Here is a 24,303-nt window from a genome sequence, read left to right on the forward strand (position 1 = left end):
ATGGATTCCTCAGGGGAATCCACATGCTTCCTCTTGCACAATCTCTTTCGGTGTGACTTCTCAGTGGTATCTTCCGAGGAGGACCCCGAAGAGTGAGTACCCTGGAGCAAGGTTTCTTGCTGCTCCCATACTCGAAGTCCCTGCATAGTGGGCTGCATCAACTGCAAGCTAGAGGAAAGGGAAAGGTCAAGTAACGACGCTGGAGGTGTCAACTGCATGCTTGCAGAAGCAAGAACCCTCTCCATCACCTGGAAGGCAGACCCACCAGAAGAGGGATGGGAGCCCGAAACCAGGGTCACAACCCGCTCCGATGAGCCCACCTCTAGGATAGGAGCCTCGAGAGGACTAGGAATTACCAGACCTGCCGGAGCCATAGACAGCACCATAGAAAAAATTGGTGCTGAACTAGGTGTCACGGCACCGACAGACCAGTCACGGTCCTGAGAGTGGACCAGCTCTGGGTGGAGTGAAGTCCAGAGGGCAGGCTCCAGAAACGTCGGAGTCGTCACAAGAACCGAAGGCATAGGCACCGGGGTAGATATCAGTACCGAGGGCTCTAAAGCCTGAGAAGAGGTTGAAAGAGGATATGTTGGAGTCCGTGCAGAGAAAACTTCAGCTCCTGATGGGAGGGAAGTCTTGGTAAGGATCAGAATTCCTTTAGCTGCCAAGAGCTGATCGACAAGCCTCACTATGTCTATTTCAGAAAGACTCCTGGTGGACCGTGTTGATACTCCAGAAGGAGAGTCAGGTCTCTCAAGAAAGGGATTATAATGCTGTCCAATGAAGGGGTCTATGTAGGTGAGTATCTGGTCCTGAGGAAAATTTCAGGTTTTGGCACCAAGGATGGAGCCATGAAGGAAGTCATTGTCGGTGTCGAGATTGTGTCTGGTACCAAAGATACAGTCGGTACCGAAGCAGGTATAAGTGTTGTCTGTTCCGTAGTTCCCAACACCTTCGGCACCACAGAGCTAGTCACAGGCTCAGGAGCTGAAATAGTTAATGCAGACATTTTGGGTATTTTTGGTTCCGATACAGCCTGACAGCATTTTGGTTCCATAGAGCTTGGGGAAGCTGGAACCGAGTGGCTTCTCTTTCTCTTGTCTTTCCTGGGAGGTGGTGAGCCCTTTGCCACAGAGAGGGCCTCTGAAAAGAGGTTTTTTAATAAATCCTTGAAAATCAGTTTATTCTTGCGCTTTGCGAGAGTGCAAGAACTAAAATTTCTACATGGATCACAAGGAGGCTGTATCTGGAGATGGGGGACACCAAGACAGTAGACGCATGAAAGATGTCCGTCTGAATTAGGCATCTTTCACCCACACTTTTCATACTGTTTGAACCCGATCGTTCTTTTATTTTGTTAGCCATTCTGAAGAGCCAAAGTATTTAGACAGAAAGGAAAACATTTCAAACAAAGCAGATAAACACACAGAAGGGAGAAAAATATCTAAATACATATAATTATTATCTTTTTTTTTTTTTTTTAAAGAAGAAGAAGAAACAGGAAGGGAATACCAATGATGGTAAGGTAATTACCACAAGGGTAAGGGAGAGGCCATACCAACAATGGTACTAAGACTACCAAAAAAGGGTAGGAAATGGAAGAAGAAGGCCACAGATGAAGTGTAGAAAAAGAGAGAAAATTATTGCTAAGAAAAACGAAAGGCTAAAAGGATTTAACAAGGTATATATATCAAAAAATGTTATCACTTAGCTGAGAGTGCTGGCTTGGCATGTCTTGAAAAGTATGTAGCAAATGAGATCTGGAGAAGGGGGGCAGTGTGGGTAGGACCTAGCTCGAGAGTTTTTGGCTGGTGTGAGCTTGAATATTGGCAGAGTTAGTCCCGAGGTCAGAACTGAAGTCCTATCAGTAAGGAATGAATTAAGATTCATAACATCAGATAAGTTTTTATCATGGTAGAGTTTGCGCTTCTGCCTTCTGCATGGCAACTCTACAATGTAAGTGATATCACTCACCTTTCTCACCATGGTGAAAGTACTCTCCCAAGCTGCCTGAAGTTTACCTCTAAAAGAGATAAGCACTATCACCTGCTGCTTAAAAGAATACTCTCTGGTTCTGACTGTCCTATTACATCAGACATGCTCCTAGCCCAACCCCTTGAGTTCCCTAAGCCTAGTCCTGAAGTCTAGGACATACTCAACAACAACATTCCTTGTGGGGAAAAACACACACACCCTCTCCACACATCCTGAAATGAATCCAGGCCCCCTAACCCCATGGCCACCCAACAGCTTAAAAGGCATAAAACATGTGGAGTCCTGAAGCACTTCCATATGCAAAGGGGGGGGGGTGGGAAAGTTACTTGACCCACTCCCTTCTTAACTGATCTGCCAACGCTCCCACAATGGAAGACTATAAAGTTAAACATTTCCAGCATACTATTTGTCTGTGGATGGTAAGACCTAGTCTTTAAATTACTTATCCCATAACACGGCCATAAACATGCCAGCACGTCTGACAAAAAGATGGCACCTCTATCTCTCAGCATTTTACTAGGAAAACCTACCTTGCTGAAACTGTCTAGCAATGCATCTGACATCTTCTCTGCATCAGTGAAAGGCAAAGATATCAGCTCTGGGTATCTAGTGGCAAATCCACCACTACCAGAATATATTTCTTATCTGTGGAACTTGGGCTACTTGGAGATCCCAAAATATGCACAGTTACACTCAGAATTAGTTCCTCAGTAACAGGTAAAGGCAGCAAAGCAACCCTGGCTTTTTTCCAGACTCACCAACCTTTTGGCACTGCTGATAGGTCCAGCAGTACTCTTTTACAACTTTTGTAATCCCTGGTCAATAAAGATCCCAAGTAAGCAATATTTTAGCGTGTTTTATGCCCATATGGCCTGCAAGAGGAAAATCATGGCTTATGGTCAGAAGTATGTGTCTGTAGATAGAAGGTAATGCCAACTTCTGTTTCTATATTACTTCTCCCTTTAGTTCTTCTTCATTGTGTCCATTCAGTACCGATACACTGGAGCATATAGCAAAACTACTCACTAGAAGCTCTAATATCCTTGACCTGGTCCTTATCAACCTTGTCCCTGCCTGCATCTCAACCATACTCCTCATCTCTGTTTAAATCTGACCATAAATCAGTTGCCTTCTCTATCAGGCTTAATGGTACCACCCACCACCAGCACCTGTTAAACCTTTTTAGTGTCTTTTCCATGGTAAGCCTACTTCTGCTTGTAGAAAACATAAGCAAAATTCCCAACAATCTTCTCCAAATGGAATCAACTGAGAGGGCTGCCACATTCATCTCCAATTTTTAACAGCATTTAAACAGCTTCGTAGAAAACTATGTATCTATCCACCCTAAATATAATGGTAAATTCAAGAATAAACCTCTCTGGTGGAGCTTCTGCATTGATCAACTGTATTAAAACAAAAGGAGGAAAATAATGAAAAGTTGTTAGAAATTCCATCCTCCTGCCTCAAGACTACAATGAGATATAACAGCAATGAACCTAAGGGCACTATTAGAAAATGTAAAGCAAAACAGAAACTTGAAGTCACTACAGATACTAATGGAAGCTACAAATATTTCTTCAGTTGTGTCAGGAAATTAAGGAAAATGTTTCAACCTTGTACTAAGTTCATCCATAATAATATCACATATTCCAGTCCCAAGGATATAGTCTAACTTTACCCCACCAGCCTACACCGTTGAACACACTACTCCCACCAGCCTACACCGTTGAACACACTACCCCACCAGCCTACACCATTGAACACACTATCCCACACAACTTAGTTTCTCCTACAGTCACACTGAAGTCTTAGAATCTACGTTAAAGGTTAAAGATAATGTTTCTATGGGACCAACTAACACACTGGGCTGCACTCTTATCAATGTCAAGTATGCACTATCTGAGCATCAGCTTAAACTGTTCAACCTCAGCCTGCCCACAGAGTTTGTCTTGGATGTCTGGTGAACCTCCAATGCAACTCCTGTTCACAAGGAAAGGCAGTCTCTCTATTGACCCAGGTATATAACAGACACATCAGCCTTACCAGCCATATAAGCAAAGCCATGAAACTTATCCCAGCAAAACTCATTTATGCAGACAAAGGCAATTTAATTGATCTATACCCCACTCAGTTTAGTTTTGTGAAGGGCAGGTTCTGTCGCTTGAACCTGGTAAACATCCTTGAAAGGGTTATGGAGAGTGCAGACAGCAGTCATTCTGTGCATGCTGCTTATGTTAACTTGGTCAATCATTCTGTGCATGCTGCTTATGTTGACCTGGTCAAAGCTCTGCACTATCTTCCATATTGGTGTTACTGAAAAGTTAAACAAACTGTCCACTGATTGCAAACTGGCAATCCAATAGATAAACAGTGAAGTTCTGGGCCTTTGTCTTTTCTAAAAAGGACTTCAAGCTTGCATAACTAAAGCACTGCTGGTGATTCACTGCTGGGTGAGAAAAGTAAAACTACATTTTTTGTCTGTGATTTGCTGACAGAGTTACTTTCAGTTTTACCTGCTTCATTTTGTTTTCTGTTTTAAGAAATCTGCTTGGCCTGGTGTTTTTTGTTCAATCTGAGAGGTAGACACTTAAATTATCTAGGCTGTACACTTCACATGTTTTTCATTGGTTAAAATTGTCAATTAAATAACAATTAAATACACAGTGAATTTCTGGCCCTGTGTCTTTCTAAAAAGATTTCAGGTCTGCATAAACTAAAGCACAGCTGGTGATTCTCTACTAGTTTTTTCCCACCCACTGTCCCCTTTGAAGATGTGCTTTTTAAACCTAGTGATTTTAAGCTGCCAGCCCCTACTGTAAATTGAGCTTAATAACCTTCTCCATTTCTACACTGCTGTTGATAACCTGAATTATTTGCCTTTCCTTGTGCTTAAATTGAAAAAAGTGCATTTTGCCTCATCATTGCCTCTTCTACTGATTTAATTGCTCCAAATCCATTATCTAGCTAGCTGTTGGATAAAGTAGTGCATTTTTACACTCTAGGAAGCACATGTTTTTACATCCAAGAGGTCAGTGGATTTTCCATCTACTGCACTGGGAGGTAGCCTTGTCTGTTTAGGTTGTGGAAACACATGAGATTTCTGTGTGTAATTTTATTGGCTGGAGGTAATCACACTTCCAGAAGCTATTTAAAGTAAACTGCTGTAGACGTATCTTTATGTTGTTTGTGGTAGCATTTTATTCTGGACACTCCTTTACTGTGCTTTTACATTAGGAGGACTGGGTTTATTCATCTAGTGGCAGTAGGTGTTTACTTCATCAGTCTGAGCTAGGAAACAAACAAAAGGGCTCTAAGTATTTTTCTGCATTTCTCTCATACACTGTGACTATACTTTAGCAGTTTCAAAAAAATGGACTATCTGCTACTGCTTTAAGTAGTTAATTTCATTGTATTACATTGTATCTGTTAGTTGCAGGACTGTTACAGCTAGTTTGTGTAGTCTTGTTACAGTTGGGCTCCAAATTGTCTATTCTACATTAAGAAGGTGTTTTTCTGCACCCCTGTGGCAGAAGTGTGCTGATCTAACTTGTCTGAGTTGGAGACTACTGGTGGAAGGCTTATTGTGTGCTTTCCTGATTGACAGTTAGCTTAAACTTGTTTCTCTTTGCTTGTATTTAAGCCTCATGTTTTTGTGGTGCTGCTCTTCATGCAGTGGCGGTCAGCAGTGCCCTGTACAGATGCAAAAGCCTAGCTCAGTTTTTCCCTAATCAGCTGTCACTGAAACCCTTTCATGCTTTTCTGCGGGTCTAGGAGCAACTCAATTATACACTGAGCAGAGTTGCCTTACTGATCATCCTTAGCCTACACAAAGTACAGGTCCCTCTTGCAGTCTTGGCACTAAAAGCACAGTCCTGTCAAACTAACCCATTCCCTTCCCTAATAAAACATAGAGTAGGAGCCTACTATCATGGATGGGCAGTTTCCCATCATCTTTCTCTGGCCAACCTGATAATTAGGGGGGATCTTGAGGAAACATAGCAATTGCCTCATGTATAATGACAATCAATTACTCCTGAAACAAAATATTTTACGTGAGAGATGTAGTTACACTATGAAATTGGAAGCAAGCCTCTTACATAAGGACAAACTGAATGAAAAACAGGTTGTCAACACACACACACTTCCCACACTAAATAAGGACATGACACATAAACTCACATATGCGGAGGTACTCACTACTAACGCAACAAAAGATCAGAGGCCTCCCAAACAAAAAACACTTACACACAATGCAAAAAACAACCACAATACTAACAACACACACACACACCAGTGTCTCCGCAAGTAAGTCCATAAGGAGTAACACCACAAGACCTAATGTATTGGTCATAGCTGACTCCATTGTGAGACACACAGATGTTCCCCTCACCAGGCTGGATAAGGAGTGGGTTACAGTTAGGTCAGGTGTCAGGATGCACCACGTCATTCAAGCACTCAAGTCACTTAACCACAAGTACCAGTATGCCTCCATCATAGTCCATGTGGGGGTGAATGACATGATACATACCTCACTGGAATACAAGAAGAGAGACATGACTGTGCTCTCCCAGGCACATCTAAGCCTAGTCTTAAGCAGCATTCTACCTTCTCCAAGGATGATGCCATAATACAAACAAAAAATGACTGACTTTAACAATTAGCTTAACTTTTGGTATCAGTCCAAGGGGCTCCACTATCTGTCAGCATGGGAAGACATGGTCTGCAGGCCACTCTGCTTTCCCAGAAATGGTCTGCACCTGTCTTCTCTAGTCTTTTGGATACTGGCCAAGGCATTAGCCACCCCTACTATGCCTTTTTTAGGCAGTGTCAAAATAGCCAACCTCCCAACATAATAAAATCCTCTCTACATAAATTCATGGTATTGTTGCTTAATACTACAAGTCTAAAGAAGAAACTGCACTCCTTGGAAGCACTCCTTACTTTGGATGATGATGATGTCTGTGCAGTCACTGAGACATGGTTCAAAGCTGCAGAAAGCACTCCAGCCATGCAGGGCTACAATGCCTTCCATATGTTCAGATCACAAACTGACCAATATAGAACCGAAGGAGAAGGTGTATCTATCTTCATTAAGGATAAGTATACCTCTAGACTGGTCAAACAGTACAACTCTTGAGCTACTCCATGTCCAAAACGAAATGAATCCAAAAGGCTACTAGCGGAATCACAAAGACGCTGGAGACGTGAATAAATTCCACACTTTTAATGAAGGTTTAGCGCTTTCATCTAGTACAACTAGACTTCATCAGAACTTAGGTATGAGCACAGGGGCCATTTTTAAAATCTTATTGGTGTAGCTGCTTGTCTCTTTGGATGGAGTGCTCATACCTAAGTTCTGATGAAGTCTAGTTATACTAGATGAAAGCGCTAAACCTTCATTAAAAGTGTGGAATTTATTCACGTCTCCAGCGTCTTTGTGATTCTACTAGTAGCCTTTTGGATTCATTTCATTTTGGTTGTAGAGGTTACTTGGACTTTTTTTCTACTCCATGTCCAATTAACTATAGGCAACACCCCCTACCACATCATAGCTAGCTATAGGTCCCCACCATGAAACAGGAAAAGCATACGACCTACCTGGACTTACTGGAGTCACTTGCCATACAACCCAACACCTTGCTCATGGTGATTTTTAATTATCCTACCATCGGCTGGGAAACATGCATAACCACAAAGATGCTGGCTCAGAGGTTCTTGGACTTTGTTAATGCAAATGGTCTGGAACAGGTTTTCAGCACACCTACAAGATGTCCTAGACGTAGTATTCACTAATGCACCCCCCCGTGTGATGTCTTCCCTGGTAAGATTGGACCATAAATTAGTCCCGTTCAATGTAATTATAAGACCAACTACCCCATCAAGCCCAAAAATGCTTAAGAATTTTTCAGAGATGAATTACTTCCTACTAAATGAAGTTATAAGAAGTTTCAAAGTCCCCTCGTCTGCAGATAACACGGACTCCTATGCAGAGGTGTATAACCACTGAAGCAGTTGCATAGACTTGGCTGTACCTGGCAGGATTAAAATCAGATCTTGCCAAAAGAACAAGCCACCCTGGTATACCGTAGTATAAACGGGCTGGCAACTCGGCACCATAAAAAAATCTACTGCCAATCATTAGCGGACTGGAGTTCCGCTGTGGCGACCCCAACCGGGAAAAAACAAACAACAACAAGAAAAAGAAACAAAATGCCCAAGAACAAGAGGGAACTGGCTCAGCAGAGGAAGAAATCCCTCTCGAGCTTAAACAAATTAGAGATATTGTCAAGTCCTCTAAAGCTAATTATGAAATAAAAATAATGTCCCTAGCTAAGGATAATTACAAAGTATTCTTTAACTATGTTAGAAATCTTAAAGGGAATACCTAGCTATGCGCTGAACTGGTTGTGGATGGCACAACCCATACTCAACCGGACATAACAGTCAACCTGCTAGCTGACAGATTTGGAGCAAACTTCACACCCCTGTCCCCTCCAGTCATCCCCCACAATATATATGACACTGTTCCTCAGCTTATTATCTCAAGACAGCAGGTAATCTCTGCACTTTCCAAAGCTAAAAACACAGCATAAATGGGACCAGACAACATCCCCATTTGCCTTTTAAACAACATAAAACATGACCTAGCAGACCCACTTGGAGCCCTGTTTAACCACAGCCTGCTAAGTGGCTATGTTCTGGCAGAATGTAGGACAGCAACAGTAATCCCTCTGCACAAAGGGGGACCATCAACCAACCCTGGAAATTATAGGCCCATAATTTTGACTAGCCTCATCTGCAAGGCCATGGAAAGAATCATTATGGACCTTATTAACAAGGAATAGGTAATCTCCAAACTCTTAATGGACCCAACCCAGTTTGGATTCGTTAAAGGTATATCATGCTAGTTAAACATGGTTGACTTCTTTGAGACAGTCGCCAAGGCCCTGGACAACAGAAAAAACAGTGCATACCACCTATCTTAACCTAGCCAAGGTATCAAACACAATCCCCCACTCAAGTATTATACAGAAAATCTCCCAACTGGGAATTAACCCCTACATTAACAGATGGGTAGCCAAATGGCTCACCGACAGGACACATACTGTCAAAGTGGGTGACTTCACCTCTAGCAAACGACCAGTTACCAGTGGCATACTATAGGATTCTGTGCTGGGCTCCTTGCTCTTCAGAATTTATTTCTCAGACATCCAGGCAAATGTGGACGGCCTGTGGCTAACCAGGGTCTCTGACGACTGCATACTGGGAGCAATTATTAAGCCCCCCAATAATGTTAATATATTGCAGGTAGGGTTAACACAGACAAATGATTGGTGTCAAAGCCATGGATTAAAGCTAAATGCAGAAAAATGCATTACTATTCGCTTTGGAAAAGCTGACATCCCTGCTAATTACATTACAGACAGCAGTCCCCTAAGTGTAGACCCAGTGGTACATGATCTGGGTATTCAGGTTGATAGCAATCTGAACTTTGACCATCACGTATCCACAGCATCTCATCTAGATCGAAGGATGTTATAATTCCATTATACTCGGCCCTCATCAGACCAATAATTGAGTACGATGCTCCATTTTGCATGTACCTCACCAGACACCTATAACAACTGGAGAGACCACAGAGATTTCTCATCAAGAAATTACAGGGCGCACAAAACTAGTCTTACGGGTAAAGGCTGAAAGCCCTGTCACTGTATTCTGTCTGCTACAGGTTGCTAATGGGTGACCTGGCCCTAATGGAAATGCTATTCATTTGTAAATCAAACTGCAAGAGGGTCACTCACTCCACGGATCTTAACCTAGCCTCTGACATGAACAGGTCATGCTGGAGAGATAGATCTCCCAGAGACTGCCACTTCTCTGGAACAAGCTTATAAATTCATATGAAACAGAGCCCTTCCCTGACCCTCTTCAAATGCAATGTAGATCAAAGGATGGAGTAGCCACAAATTCACTTCTGGGGTAGCGCCTATGTCCCTCTTGGACAGAGAAAGTCAGTATTAACTACCATAAACCCTTACATCTGTGAACATCACTCACCTAACCACCAACATTTGGGGCAACTCGGGATAAATATGGCTAGACTTGTAAGGGCTCTAGGGCCGTTAGCCTAGTAACCTTGAATGAACCTATGTTAAGAAGTGAAAGTTGTTGGTGTCCTTTCTGAAAGTAACATTGTAGCTAGTGGGGTACTCCAGTTGGGCCTTCATTTGTTTGGCATTCATTTTACAGACATCCAAGACAATATCCCTGAATTGTAGTTGACCAGGTTTGTAAGTGACTGTAAGTTGGGCACTGTTATCCACTGATACTAAAAAGGATTGGAATATGCAAATATCTGGTGTACTGAAAATGGTCTTAAGCTAAATACAAAACTGTGCAGAATAGTAGCTGTGTCCATTTCACACGTTGTAACTGGTACGCCTCTTCAAATATATATGGTCAGACCTGGGCACTTAGGTGGACAACATTCTCTCATTAAGTCACTATGATGCCACCAAAATGAGGAAATCCATCCATCCAGCCCAGGTAATTTTCAAGGGAATATCTTCAAGATCTATAAAAGTCCTACCACTGTATTCTTCCCTTATCAGACCCATCAAAGAATACAATGTCCCCTTGGTATATTAAAATCCAAGCATATTGCTCAGATGAAAAAGCCTCAATGATCTTTAGCCATAAATAAATAAATAAATAAAGGCTTTAAATACTTCAACTACCCCAACAGATTAGCACAACTCTCCTTATACACAGTATCCTACTGGCTGCTCCAAGGTGACCTGTCTCTCATTTTCAAGCCATAAAAGACCCAATTTTATATGACCTCCTACTTCTTCCCAAAACAAGTGACAATACAAACACAGAACCTAAATTTACACCAACAAATAAACAAGACTTACTGGAGCAAGTGCTTCCTAGCTCAATGTATTCCTAGCCTATGGAATAAGGTACCACTAAAAGTCAAAGTACTGTCCTGTCCACCTTTAAGACTAGTCCTGATGACTGGATGGATAGACATAAACTTACATCGGGGCTGTTACATATGGCCATGCTGATTTGGGAGGTGGACACATTTAAGTATTCATAAAGGGTGGCCAACTTTTACGCATACCAACTTCAAACAGTATAAGGCTAAGCCTCTTAAGGTCCCTGTGATCACTTGTTCAGTATTGCTCCTGCAACACTTTGGTGGGAATATGAAAACAAAGAATAAGCAACTGCAACATTGGGAACATCCGTTGAAAGGTGATGATATTGTTAAATGAGAAGAAGATAAGTAAGCATTTGGACTCCAGGATCCAGATCAATTAATATATACAGCTCTTAAATTAGACAGAATGAGGATATAAAAAGACAGGAAAATATTTGCACAAAACCACAAACTGCAGATTTTATAACTAGGTAGGAAGAGATATGGTGGTGAATGAGAGATGATAAACAGAGTAGAAAAGGCTACATTAGGTATGAAAATACACCATAGTATAAAAATTAAAAACATAGTGGAGTGTTAAATTACTCACTAAGGAAAGAAGGAGATTTTCCCATCCTTATATATGCAACTTCATTTAAAAAAGAAACTGAATTGTTGAATGGAAATGTTTATACAAATATTTCATACTCCAATATGACATAAAAATGTTCCCAGGTATAAAGGGCGATTGTTATCATTGTGGTAGTTTAGAAAGAGGCACTTGGGAACATGTATTTTGGCAATATTCTGATTTGACTCATTATAAACATGAACCAAGTAACATGTATAATCGTTTACTTAGAAAGCAATTTAATCTTGGCATACATACATTTTTATTGAGCTGAAAATATTGCTGTTAATTTAAAATTAACTAAAAAGTTATAACAAGAAAGTGTAAATCTGAAGAAAAAAATAGTAACTGAGTTAAAAAAGCTCATTGAGGATAAATATATAGAATTGAGATTTGTAAGGTATCAGAGACAAATTTTCAGAAATGTTCTTTAGCAGCCTCAGCAATGTATAATTATATTTTGCAAAATTCTTGAACACAATGACTTACCAAATTTATTTAATAAAATAATACAATACAAATTAATTAGCTTGAGTGATGTTATAATTAAAGAAATGTTTAATTATTGATGTTATACTGGGAGTTTGATAACAGAAAATAAAAATACAAAGGAAGAAAGGAGAGACACAATTACCTGATTTCTTTTTGTAATTAATTTTTGTGGGCATTGATGTCGTTTATCGTTTTTTTTTTCCTTTTTAATGATAAAACAAGTTGGAAATGCAACATGTAAGCAATGAATGTCCGATAAGTGTTTAGTTATTATTATTACTGAGTAGCATACAAAGCTTTCTAAGATTGCACTGACAATCAGTGCAAAAAAAACACCATGAGGATTTTACAGTCTGCATTATTTGGAATAGACATACCTGTTTGTTTTAAGTAGCAAATATTGATCCCTAGTTAAATAAAAAGAAAGAAAAAAAAACAAACAACCCCCCCCCCCACCAGGGAATCAACTGAGAGTCCCCAGTAATCTAAATATAAAGAGAGACCAATGCACTATACTGAATGCCTTGGAATGGTCATCATTATGGCTCTAACAACACTGTCTCACATCCAGATGTCATGTACTTTTGCCTGACAAATAAACCATGGTAGTGTGAATGCTGTGGAACTTCCTAAATCCATTATTAGTTAAAACATAGGCCATGCTGCTCAAAGCAAGAATGTACATGGTAGTGTGCAACTTTCCCGCTACTTTGGCGAAGGTAGTAGATGGGATTGCAGTTATACAACATGCCAAGGTCACCTTCCACCTTGTGTACTGAATTAGCTTGCTCCGTTTTCATACTGTGTTACTGCAGTATTTTCTCTAATGTTTTTACTAATTAGGCAAAGACAAAGCAATGTTTTAAAAACGGCTCTAATAAATGCTGCTGGAAGACTATCAACTCTGGAAGACTGACAACTGATGTATAGCCATGCTTCTTTAGTTCAGAAAAAATGTAGAGAGAAAGCCAAAAATATGGAAAAAAGTGAATTCCAATACCTGCTTTTGCTCCTTTTAAAGAATTTTTTGCAAAGTGCATCATCCCCTACATCCCTATACCTCGAAAGAGGGGGAGTAGTTTAAGGTTCAGAATTTTCAGATTTAATATATTTATTCCCCTCCACGACCTTTGGAATATCAACAGCACCTTTCCAACAAGGTTGTATTTGTACAAGACAATGGTTACTGGGTACATCATGAAGGGTCACAGTGTCTTTGTAATAACTAGAATGCATTCTGAATATCCAGTCAATGGTACTTTTTTTGACATAAACTTGTGACTACAACCAAATGATAAGCATTCAATGGCATGCTCATATGCACAAAAGGCAGCTTGAAGTACACTGAAATGTCCAGTAATAATGACATACACACACACAGATATATATATATATATATATATATATATATATATATATATATATATATATGGAAACACTTTATAACCTAGAATTACTGAAATGTCGACTTTCAGTATCTCGAGACTATAAAGCCGAATGTTAAAATTAGCGAAAGGTCATAATCGCGAACTCGAATATATGTCGAATTCGCGGTTATGACCTTACGCTGCGTAATGTCCGGGATTGTGTTTTGATGGTGTGCGGTGCCATGTGTGGATGTAGGTGTTATGTCAGGTAAGTGTTTTCTAAGGGTTTTGAGTGGGAGTTAGAGTGTGCGTGAGTGTGCTGATGTGTTTGATGTGTGTGTGAGGGGTCGGAGAATGTGCGTGTGTGAGTTGGCTTTTGTCTTGTGTTTGTGCGATCTCGGAGTTAGTATATATAAGTAGGGGGGGTGGGGGGTGCGGGGGGGCTTGCCCCCTGCTTATGTGTGTATGAGTTGTGTATATGTGTAGTTTTGTTTGTTTATGTTGTGATGTGGGTGTTGTGGTGTATGTGTGGTATAGTGTGTGCATTTTTTTCGGTGTTGTGAATTTCGTGTTTTTTTTGTGTCTGTGTTTTGTGGATTCGGTTTTATAGTCTTGAGATACTGAAATTCGATATTTCAGTATTTCGAGGTTATAAAGTGAATCCATATATATATATATATATATATATATATATATATATATATATATATATGTATGTATGCGTATATATAGGTATTTATACAAGCTCAGATCAGAGTCTGGGAGCCATCATTCTTTGCAGTGGCCAGTCAGCTACTATAATGACATTAGGACATTATCACTACCTCCTGTAATAACCCTGAACCATCCTGCAAGGCTCTTGGTCTCTACCAAAGAGAAATCCAATGACTGGGGGATCTAAGTACAACAGAATGGCCTGGTTGCTTCATCTTATTCACCCAGCAAATCCTACAAGTAACTTGAGTCCCTTTCCAAACCTGGCCTGACAGAGGCGCAGGCAGACCTCTGTGCCATCTAGCTGGCCAAAAGTGGTGTTTTTTTTTTCAGGGTGCACCCCTGCAACCTCCTTGTAAGAGTTTTGGCTTCATACTCCCTACCTCTAAATAAAATAACTCTAGGAGAGCTACATTTTGGGAAGTAAATTGGTCTACTCTGTTCAGTACCAATAACAGTACTGCATACTCTGTCATTTCTTTAATGGATCAGCAAAATGGTAATAATGAATGACACACTGCTCAAAGGAGCAGAGTTTTCAGACAAGGCAAATGAGCACTGAGTTTTAACAATCCTCTACAAAACTTGTTCCTCTGTTTATGAAAATAAGACATTATGCTCTTTCAACCTTGGGAGATGAAATATAAAGATCTTGGCACTCAATAGAGGAGAAATATTTTGATGATGGATTCTTTAAACAGACAGTTTTTAAATAAGTCCGTAAGTGATATAAATGTAGTCTGTTATTGTTACTTCACATGATAAGCCAAGGCACATCACTGTACAGACTGTAAGATTAGGGAAGAGCAATAATTTTTGATCTAAACACTTACTACTTCAAAAGTAGGTGTGAAAATGTAAAAGTGAACACACTTGAAAAGATTAAATATGACTTTACTGTACCATCTAATGGTCTTCCATCGTTTTACCTGAAGGCCACATTTAGAGATCTACATCCTGGATCCTTTAGAATGGTAGTAAAAGTAAAGTCTACTGAAACAAACAGTAACTGCAGTTTCTAATGTATACCCATTTTCTCTTCTTGGCAAGATCATTACCTGCAAAGGAATTTAAATAAAATCAGGTGGTATTAGTAACATGACACAAGCATAATACAAAGTCCTCTTTTGGAAGATGCTAAACAAGCAGTCTAAGAAAGTCATCAGTTTACAAAAGCCCTTTAATATTCAGCATATATAATGCTAACAGTATAAAGAAGAAAACTGATGACTTCAGAACAATTTTTGCAATGGAAAAGGTTGGTTTCTGCAATCTGTCTGAAATGTGATTAAGATACTGACTGACTAAATGATTTTCCAAACTTTTACATCCCAGCAGGAACATAAGTAGATGTGCATTTGGAGGAGGGACTGTTGCTATTTTAAAGAACAAATGACTAATGTATTACTGAACTGTATGTTTAGAACAGGGAGAAATATCAGTTATGTATGTTCCTAATTCAGTTATACATATTATGACCTGCTGCAGAATTGTCATTCCACCACTAATCAAAATACAAATTTCCTTTCTGAATTAATTCTAGCTGTGTCAGCTGACAACTCAGATCTTTTGGGGGGACATTAATATAAAACAAATAATATGGTTAACTTATTCCACTATAGGAGATTGTGAAGGTAGACTCCTAAACAGCAGCTGTGAAAACAGTTATCTTGACTAATTATTTTTACATCGTACTATAAAAGATAAACCAAGTGTTAGCAATACCTCCTGTTATAACTTTTCAGTCTATAAGCAAGAAGGCTTACCACATTTTGTTAAAGTTCTCTTTAGTAAAGTAATACATTAAAATAATTTTTTTTTCATACAGCTAAAATTAGTGTTATTGGTGCAAGTATTTGGGACATATATAACTTTAAGACTTGTTCTGAAGATACTGCTGAATCACCATGGGCACATAACTATTCTTACGATGACAAACATATGGTTTGACAACAAGTGTTCAAGTCCTAAACACTGGAAGACCACTGTCTCTAAGTCATCGACTTGTGTCTTGTAGCTTGTCCAGGCTGCTGCTCACACCCAAACTCAAATATGAATTCAGGCAAGCAGCCACGGTTTACCTGAACACATTATTCGAGTTTGAGCAAGGTAAGTGAGGCAATCATAGGGAGGGAGAGGGAGGGGGATTTGGGGTTAGGCAGTGGGAGGAGGATTTTAGGGTTAGGGAGCAGGAGGGGAGTTTTAGGTTTAGTGAGTAAGAAAGGGGTTTAGTGTTATGAAGCAATCAAGGAATTTAGGTTTAGGGAAGGGAGTTTTAGGGTTAGGAAGCAAGGAATAGGCTATTGGACACAGGGCTCTGATAGGGCTATACAGTTCAATGGAGTCAAGTGCTGGGAAGGCTAAAAAGTTAGTAAGCTCAAGTTAGTGGGAGTTAAAGCACTTGCTGTTTAGAGTAAGTGGCAGCAAGCAAGCATGTTTCACTTGTAGTAGACCCAATAATTATTCTCACAGAAGTTCCAAAGGAAAGTTGCAGAACCACGAAGTACAGTTTCTTTAGCCTACACCTGAAATCAGGGGAAACATAAATCAAAATAAATGTATGTTCAGGAAATAAAAGTTGTTCTAGTTTCAAGTATGAATATTACTGAATTGTAACAGAAATGAATAATGAAAGTTTGTCAGATATAACAAATCTCTTTTTGAGCATAAAAATGCTAGTGATATGTCTGATTATAAAAAAATAAATAAATACAATTCCAAACTTCCTTTTTTTACATTACAAAATGTCTCTAAAAACCCTGTGGAAGACAACAGTAATGAAATTATATATACCTGCTGAACTGGTATCAATCTTAACTGAATGTTTTGACTCTGCATACATATCTATGTCTTTCGACATTGATAGTATTCCTTTTATCTCATACAGTTATAGAAAAATTACAAAACTGCAAAAGGTAAGCTTGTCTCAAAATTAAAGAAAAAAAAGAGGAAGAAGAATGGCTTGCTAGACATAGACTGAAGATACGTTTTACTTCTTAGCAACTATTTTTACATTAGCTTAATAACTCGTATCTGGCCTCATATCCCCTTCTGTGGAAAAGTGTGAGTATTATGCCTAAAATGAAAAATTATGGAGGCGGCGTAAAACCTCAATGGTCAAAAACTATCACCATATTAATCTAAGTTCTTTTCATCGGCTGAAATAGCACATGCATGTAAATTTATTGATGTGACCATAAGTCTCTCATATCAATTCCTAAGTTTTCTGATATGATTTTGTTTCACATAGAGCTTGTAAATCTAACAGTTAATTTGTATGAGCTAGTTTCTCAGGTACTGGATCATTATTTACCTGTAAACACAGTGTATCCAGATTTAGCTGAAGCTTTGGATTCACTCCCTCATTCATCTATTGTCTCTGCTTTATTTAAATTTAAGTGTATTGTCTCATGGTTAAACCAGATCCATGACAATGATTAACAGCTGTTATTCAGAATGCATTAAGATTACAGGTGGGGTCCCTCACATGTACATTTTCAAGCCAATTTTGTTTAGAATTTTTACTGCATGTAACATCCCTCAACTTGGGTAGTAAAATATGTAGCTGACTTTAGAGTGAGTAGCTTTGTCATGTCAAAAAAAACTTCTCTAACAGCATCTCAATGATATGTCTCTTTGGGCAGCTCAAGCTGATATTAGGTTAATTATAAGAAAAATGCGTAATGTACTACTTTATTTCTAACAACCTAAAGCAAAACCATTGCTCTAACAGAGTTATAATTAAAACAGAAGATTCCCAGATTTCAGAAATGATATTCCAGCTAGGTTGACCCTTGGGTACACGGGGTTCCTGGAGAGAGCTATTGGTGATCTCTACCTTTTGGCATAAAGATGGTAAGATATTAGTAATGTGAGTAAAATGACAGCAACTGTGGAGTATTGGGAGGACACTGTGAAGATATGTAGGAAAAAAGAAAGAGGGAGTAAAATAGGATAGATTAACAAATAAGAATAGATTTACAATAGTTTTACTATTGGCATGTCGAAACTGCATTGGTCGACTGTTTAAAATGTCCACTGTAAATGTGGAATTCGGCATGCCAAAAAGTAAACCAATTTAAAAATGAACACATCGACAACCATGGTTCGATGTATTCGACATAGCAGGAGGTGACGTCACTCACCTCCTGCTATGAACATTAACATACTGTTAGACTTTACAGTCAACGGTATGTTAATTATACTGTTTTGCAGAGGGGGCTATGCCCACCCCTGCACCCCCCCACACACACACACACCCTACATATTAAAAGATCGCACTTCAGTGAGGAAATGGGCTAATTCCCTGTTCCTCACTGAACTGCAATCCTCCTGCACAATGTCGAACCCAAATGCTCGACTGACACTACCCGTTCGCTGTAGTGTAGTCGATCGATTTGAGTTCGACATTCTGCCCACTTGGAAACTGCAAGTCGACTATTTGCTGACTGATGCAGTTTCCAAGTTTTAATTGTAAACCTTTACAATATGTGCACAAGTGTAATAAGCAACTGTTTTTTAGTAGTTCTTTTAGGTTCAAATTTGGGAAAATAACTACTGGGATGTTATATTTTAGCCTGCATCTCTAAATCACATGCATTCAAGTATTCAGTTCCTGCAAATATTGTTTTAGTTTTTTTTTTCTTAAAGAGTGGTAAACTTTCTACTACTGTAATCTCTTGTGGTAGGCAGACATCATATCTGACTGAGAGAATACCATGCATTATACCCAGCCCCCGGAAATGACAGACTGGATTACAAGATGCCCTATAGGAAAGTTAAAGTAATCTGTACTCTATCTAGTCTCTGTGCAATAGCTTCACAGAAGTGTTTCGCATATGCATAAAAAAATGCAGTTGCTGGTATGGTGGGATTTAATGTATTTGTCTTAACAAAAGGAGCTGCAAAATGGAAAAGTGTCTGTTTGACTAATGGGCAGCCCTATTTTACACTCATAAAAGACACAAACAGTTAATAAGGCTGTCTCAGTGGGTTAGTCATTCCAACAAAGTAAGACAGGCAGATGAATGAATAAGTTCAAGGGAACTTCAGAGGCCACCTTTGACATAGACAAGAACTTTAAACTACAAACATAAAGAGATTTTGGCCCTGTAGAAAAGTTTTTATCATTCTTTAGATGTTAAGACCTGCAGCTCGAAAATCAAAATATTACTATCTAAAAGTATTTGCCAATACATACAATTTAAATTATGTTCACTGTTGAAATAACAGCTCAGAAGCAGGTAAGACTTGTTTCATAATAACAAAAGTTAAAATCTCAAGCAGGGGCACCTAGACATCTTGAAGTCTTCAAATTAAGGATCCAGGCAGAAATGGCAAACATAGTTTAACAGCATAGCAGTCTAGACTACCATTACACAGAAGATATTGTAGAATTTAAGATACTGAACTGCAAAGCTACAGCTAATGCTTTCTCTCTGTATAAATGAGAAAAGTTGTGAACATTTACATATACATGATTTTCTCATGGCAGGCCATTCAATTTCTTTCAAAACAAGTAGCACCACTGCAAAATAAATAAATAAAAAATAAAGATGGCTTTGACGTACAACCATAACTTTCAAAAAATAGGGACAAATCCAGAAATAATCAGGGACACTTTTAAAATATTAACACTGTTAACTTGAAACATAAATATTACAGGAAATGTGAAATAATGTACATTTTCTGAAATAAAAGAAGTTTATAAATTATTGTATTTATTCATTAAGTTTAACTCACCATATTTTCTCCAAATGTCACTAGTTTTTATAGGGATTAATTGAGACAGAGCTAAAATTGAGTCAAAATCAGGGGCAGTTGAGAGGTATGGGTACCATCCTGAAATAGTCAAAACAGGCAGGTTGAGTAATATGATATCTGCAGGCAGAATTCTGCCTTTCTGTTCTGTGAACATTTTTTGTGAAAAGGCAGGGTCAATGGTTAAGCCGCCAACATTTTTAACAGATGAATGAACCATAGCTTCTATGCCAACAATAAGCCACTGAAATGAAATTTGCTTGTTCTTGTCTCACCATCAGAAATGATCTTGGAGTTGGAGGAAATGCATAAAAGAGACACTAGCTACATTTGATGGAGAAAGTCATAGGTCAGCACAGCACAAGTGTAAGGTAGGTCAAGACAAAACACAGGAAATGGATGACTTAAACAGTAAAATATATCCATTCTCACAGATAACCCAATTTCAGGCTTATTCTAAGAAATGTCAGTTTGTTCAATTCCTTTGCTTAAAAGATTGACATTTTATTGCTTAGTGGGTCTGCCAGAATGTTCTGCTGGCATGGCATGCAAATGGCCCAAATAGTACCTGCTTCTAAATAATCATACCAGATCTGCAAAGAGAATAAGACTCGTTAAATCCCCATTTGGCTATAAAAACCTTCTCTGTTCTACTGTCTGTGGTAGTCAGCACATTCCTCGATTTCACAAATGGTTAGGAGGCTGTCAGTGTTAAATGAATACAAGCATTTTCTTAACGTTGATGTGTTACTTTCTCTGAGCCACGGTCAACAGGCCTTACACTTTGAATTACTGTAGGTGAGCTTCGCAAGCACAATCTGAGGATCGTGTGGTAGCTTTCTTGTCTGGGACTAAAAGTAAACAGGAGAGTCCTTCATAGAAAGTCATTTAGTGGTGCCAATGCAGGAAATCCTTAATGGAAGTTGGACTCAATGGAAAAGCATAGCCTAAAGCTGGGCAGTTCTAATTACATAGCATTCTGATGTACCACTGTAATGTCATGATGTAAAAGCTCGTCTTGAAAACCCTAAGAATAGAGGAGGTCATATTCTCCAGAATCTTTAAAAAAAATCTCTTTTTACTCAAATGCTTCAGTTCTGTTCTGAAATGTGTTGAAAAATGTCCAACGTCAATTCTGCCTTGTATTAATGTAGACAGACTGTGGACATCTTCAAGGCTAAAAGTGGCCCTAGAAATCATTTGAACTGAGAGATAATCAGATCTTATTTCTGATATCTAAAGAATATACCCAGACCCTAGATGCACTGTAGAGTCTGTTGAAGGGCAAAAGGTAAGTAGGCTCTGAACATATTACTCGAATGAGATAGTACCTGAAGCAAAGCCAGATACGCATTTCCACCAGCTTTATGTGGTCAAATGCCATGTCTGGTGACTCGTAGTAAACTATTTGAGCACAACAGAAAGCCAAGATGGCAGAGAGATGAACTTTCATTATGAGTCACCTACATGAAACCACAGAAAGTGTCTCTAATGAGAATTGACTCCCTCTCCACATCAAGCAGAGTACCTCTTTACCCCTTTTTAAGTGCAACCTGGATAACTGGAAGGGAAACAGAAAATATACCTCTGGGATTCCACCCGTGTCCCTGCTGGACAGGGGCATCGGGAGCTGATTTGTCTAAACATGGGCTAAACTCTTGGCTAAACTTATAAGGGCCTCAATGCCAACAGCCTAGTAACCTCTTATGATCCTAACCCATAAGGGAGAAAAAAATGTAGCTATACATCCAGAATGTCTGCGCATCACAAAATCAGACAGTATCAGTATTCTGAACTTCTGTTTTGATAAACTTGTTCATTAAATTTGGGATATCCAGTATAAGGACACACTTTCAGAATTTCAGTACTCTTCAGTGTGAAAACCTCATAACTTACCAGATTCTCATTGCTTACCAGTGAAGTGTGAAACACGTTACCCATAAAAAGTGTTTTTTGCAGGGAGGCAAACGGCCACACACCTCCCTTCCTCGTTACTTGTATATATTAACTGCAAGACTACTATACCATGCAGAAGAAGATATACTCCAAGATGGAAAACTCCAAGATACACCAATTTTGGAGTGAGTAGGATATACTCCAAGATGGAAAACATCCCACTTATTGTCCCTGAACATACCAGAGCTCCAACATATGTCACCACTAATCTTTATATGGAGTAGAAAGATCATTAACAAATATAATTTCCTTGGTCTATAATAGGCACAGAAATGGCATTATATTTTCATTAAGTACTGAAATGAAAGCAGGGCACACTATAAATTTTCTCTTGGGTATTATCCAAAATGCTATGGTTTATCCTATTGATGCAACCATTCTGACCCATTTGCCAGTTATTAGTTAAAGTTGCTGCAATAAATGATGTGTACATTTCCTACAAGGAGTAGATGAATGTGATGACAGAGTGAATTACTAGTGATTATTGTCAGAGGACTACTCTAAAGGTATTGATCCATCACAGAGGCTACAGGCATTTGGCTTTTCAAGTCTGTTTCTTTTGAAATTCTCTATTTTAGCAAACTTCTATCTTAATCCTTATAAAAGGACTAAAACGTATTCTTTACTTCATGGCATGTTTTAGAATGGGTATAAAAAATCTGCTTCACATTCCACATGGTCATTTTCTTCAAATTCTTTCATGATGTTCTTGGGAAAAATGAACCAAATAAAAATCTTATACTTAGGTGAGATTTATAGCTGGCCTCTTGACATCGTATGGAAGAGTTTACATCCAGAAGCAGGCATGTCTTCTAATGGTAGTACCTGAAGGAACAATTCTAACACTAGCATTCAGAGTAACATATCAACACTTAACTGAATTACTGGAGAAATTATCCTTATGATGAACACTTACTAATATGCATTCTACATATTTTCACAGCTGGAAAAAGGACTGGTGTTAGATAAGGGGTACACAGCTTGAATACTTACTATCAGTTGCCTGCAGTGATTTACATGTTGTTCTACACAGCTCTGGTGAAGACACTGCTGTGATTGTTTGGCTTATTTGATACACATACTCTGCTGCTTTTATTCTGAATTTGTTTAACCATTCCTAACCTCTCATTAGTTTGTCTTCATGGCAGCAGTTTTGACCCAGTGATGAAATCTAGTGGCCAGAATACATTAACAATGTGCACACAGCTCTCTGCCCATTACCTAATCAACCAAATACATTAAAATTATCTACACAAAATATTGCATTCTACACCTTTATCTAGTTTGAACTCAACCATATGTAGCACAGTTCCCAGGAGTAAAGAACACGAACTACAATGAATGGAAAGTTTTGGAGGCATTTAGAAATGGTAAAATTTAGTGGAATGAGCGAACAGTGCCATTAGAGTTGTAAAAAAAATACAAGATTCAGATTTATATTGATCCAGAAGAGCTGGATAAAGTGACTGAAAGACAACTTATAATTTAAGTAGCAGTCTCAGGAATACCATATGCCAACATCTTTTCAGTACTACAAGCAAATCATAATTTTTGGTAAATGAAGCAAGCTTCAAACTGGGTACATTTAAAATGCCACTAAGAAGGTAATGATCCCTTAGACTTCTGTTTGGTATTTTATCAGCACCTACTTCAAAGAGCTAATGGACAGGTGACCAAAGGGATGGCAGGTGCAGTAAATTAACTGAATCAACTAATGTGGATCAGATACAAAAGCAGGATGACTAGAAGCTGACAGAGCCCCTGAATACATTAAGACAACACAATTTCATATTACATAAAAATAAAATATAAAATAAAAATAACAGCTATTAAATACATTGGTTATATTTTAATGACAGGTGGAGAAAAGGTCAAAACAGCTGCGCAAATCCCTAGGACAAAAAAGAAACATGCACAATGTCGGTTTACAGGAATGATGCAGTACCTTACAAAATTAGTATCTAATATGTCTAAGGTAACAATTCCTCTGAGAAGCTATCACAGCATGATGCAACCTGGAAATGGAGCTAAGAACAAGAGCTCTGAAATCTCAAGAAACTAGCAATGTATACAACACTGTTAATTATGTGAATTATCCAGTTATGCTGGAAGTTGATGCCATTCAGAATGGCACATGAGTTATGATCCTACAAAAGTACAGAACAGTTGCTTAAGGATGAAGATTATTTACAGATGCACAAAATCAATATACTCACACAGAAAATTAATTATCAATAGTGTACGGATGTGAAAAAATTAATATGGCTAAGTTAAAGATACTCAGATGAAAACAGATCACAAACTCTTGCAAAATACAGTCAGAAAAATGGCATATCTGAGATTGCAAGGGATATTACTTGGGTCTATATCAGAAGCAGGAAAAGACATAACCGCGAACGCTCACATGAGCGAAAATGGCAGGAATCGAAAGAGTGTTTGTGGGGATGTAGTACAGTGAG

At 38.8% G+C, this 24,303-nt stretch overlaps 1 protein-coding gene across 1 annotated transcript in view; it reads right to left on the bottom strand.

The window, feature by feature from the left end:
* The window catches only part of LOC122788080 (death-associated protein 1-like), a 614,327-nt gene that overhangs the window by 577,680 nt on the left and 12,344 nt on the right, over positions 1-24,303 (bottom strand). The gene's annotated exons all lie outside the window — the stretch shown is intronic.

Source organism: Protopterus annectens, chromosome 13.part0 (assembly GCF_019279795.1).
Source record: "Protopterus annectens isolate FY-2018-M chromosome 13.part0, PAN1.0, whole genome shotgun sequence".
Classification (NCBI taxonomy): domain Eukaryota; kingdom Metazoa; phylum Chordata; order Ceratodontiformes; family Protopteridae; genus Protopterus; species Protopterus annectens.